This window comes from Triticum dicoccoides, chromosome 3B, assembly GCF_002162155.2.
Source record: "Triticum dicoccoides isolate Atlit2015 ecotype Zavitan chromosome 3B, WEW_v2.0, whole genome shotgun sequence".
Classification (NCBI taxonomy): domain Eukaryota; kingdom Viridiplantae; phylum Streptophyta; class Magnoliopsida; order Poales; family Poaceae; genus Triticum; species Triticum dicoccoides.
In genome coordinates this window covers 23,782,423-23,785,039 of record NC_041385.1, presented here as the reverse complement: position 1 = coordinate 23,785,039, position 2,617 = coordinate 23,782,423, and positions in this window count along the sequence as shown.

The following is a 2,617-nucleotide window of genomic DNA, read 5'->3' as shown; positions in this document are numbered from 1 at the left end:
GACACCCCTTTAAATAGGGCGTTGAACATAATGAAAAACAAGGATAAGCTCAGTAAGACGTCGTCAGCTGGTCGTGTGGCCGGCAAAGGCTTGTCCACAAAATGGTCGTCATACTATACCGGTGGTGGGCGAAAGGAGAAAAGACCAGCTCAGAAAGCCAGTCGCGCAAGGTTGAAGCACTCAAGGCACAAGTGGCGCGGATTCCGGAGATTATCCAAGAGCAAGTGCAACAACAACTGGGAACGACGCTCACCGCCATGGTGCCTACGTTGATTCAGGGGCTGACGACGTGGATTGCAGGCGGCCAACAGGGGCCTTCCCTAGTTCCCAGCTTCACGGCCAGCAACTCACACAACGCGCAGGCAGCGCCATTGGTGTCTCAGGCGGCGCCATTGGTGTCTCCGGCGGAGGCGGTATTCGTGTCTCCGGCGCCGGCACGGGCATTGGAGCTTAGTGCACCCGGGTGTACGCCGGCCGGCACCTCGCCAGCAAGCGGCCCCTCCGTCAGTTGCACGCCCGCCGTTGGCGGTGCCTCGACATTAGCCGAGATCGACGGCATCACGGTAACTAAGCCTCTCGGCCGATGATTTCATGCCTTTGCCTTTGACTGGGCATCCCTGACGCCCTACATGTTTTCGCAGGGCGCCGCCGACGTTCCTTGCACTCTCCTGCACTTCATGGGCGGCGAGTTGGTCTATGTCACCAAGGACAGAATCGTTCAACCGGGCAACCCTGTGTTCCACGGTAATCCGATGCCACCCACAGTGTACAGGGTTGAACTGGTTCGGGTGCTGTTAGGCTGCGACGAGTTGTTACCTCCGATTTTACCCGCTGGGGCCAACGAAGAAGATGAGATGACCCTCAGCTCCTGTGTAAACTGGTCCCTGCTTTGGCCGAAGAGCCAGATTCGTTTGGGGGAAGGGGACACCACCCCACAGACAAGACCGCCAGTCATTCCGGCGCCAAGCCATGGCAAGAACGCCGCAATGCTACCGGACATGTCGGACATCCCTATGGCACGGGTTCCGGACATGCATATGGCACAGGATCCGGAAAACGACAATGACGGCGGTACATTTACCAACGTTGATAAGTAATTTGCCGAACATGGGTACGGTGACGAGTTCTGCGTGCCTCCTTCTCAAGAACCCAACCAAAACGACCGCGATCTAGCTGGTACCGCGGAGAAACCTAATTGCAACAGGCGTCGTCTGGCGTTCAGTTCTCAGGAGACGCCTCCAGCTGCCACCTTCACCGAGCCTCAGATAGCCGAGGTGCAAAATATTATTAGCCCCAACACGCTCAAGAAGGCGGTCTGTGAGCAGAACTCGATCCCATTATAGCAGATCAAGAAGAAGGGACGGAAACGAAAGACTAACAAGGGCGTCGGTGCGAGCCAGCCGGCACCGTGTAAGATCTGTGCTTAGGACGGGTCACCTTCACCTAAGGATATCTCGAGGAGGGTGCATGTGGCGGGTAGGGCGATGCTACCGACAAATATTCTCAATGCTGCAACTGGTGCTATGCGGAGTCTGCATGACAGTGTTCTTTCTTTGGAGAAGCAGCGTCTCTCCCAGAATGATGTTGCATACCCGGTTTTCGTGGCCAAGATGCCAGAGGGCAAGGGCTTTGTGGATGGCCCCATAGGGGGTACGATCGTCCTGCGGTTTGATGACATCTTTGCTATGTTTAACCTTCATCCGCTGCACTACACCTTTGTCGGGCTGTTTTCGCTGAGTATGGAGATGCGGATCATCCGAGACAAGACCCCGGATATCGTGATAGTCGACCCCTTCTACATGCGTGCCAAGATCTTGGGTAGCGCTGGGGACCGGCAAGTCGCGAGTTCACAACTCGAAGGTGTCATTCTGGGAAACCCAGATAAGGATAACTTCCTCGTGCCTTACTTTCCCGAGTAAGTCATCCCCTCACTGCCCCATAACATATGATTTCTTAGATTTCGATCGTTCTTTTTCTTCCTAACATTCCGTGTTTTGTGCAGTGACACACATTGCACACTCATCCTCATAAGCCCGAAATATTTCATGGCCAAGTATTTCGACCCGGACTGTGACTCCAAGATAGACTACACAAATATCAAGAAAGTTCTTGATGATGCTCTCCCCGGCTACGCCACATCTGGAGGCACCTTTAAGAGGCCAGTTCATAGGTACGGCAGGCACATGTTCACCCACAATACGACGTTCTCCTGCGTCAAGCAGCCGCCTGGCGGTCAGAAGGATGCCTACTACGCCCTCCACACATGCAGGCGATCGTACGGGACCATAATCACCTTCTGCTACCAAATAATCTCAAAGATTGGGCCACAAGCTTGGCGGCAATCCAGGATGCGGACCTCTGACAAGAATTCATTCGCATCCAGTCGGAGTTTGCAGAAATCATCCATCAAGATGTCCTTCGTACCTCGGAGCAGTTCTACCTCAGAGATCAACCGTCCAACAGTGAGATAGACACAACGCTACAAATGCAGGCTGACAACGCCCGCGACTTCATGACCATCACGAAAGACGGCGGCTTCATCCACGCTCCGGTCCCATGAGTCGAGTCGAAAGTAGTGATGCTATTTGTAGTTCTGAAACATCGATTAGCTCATGTT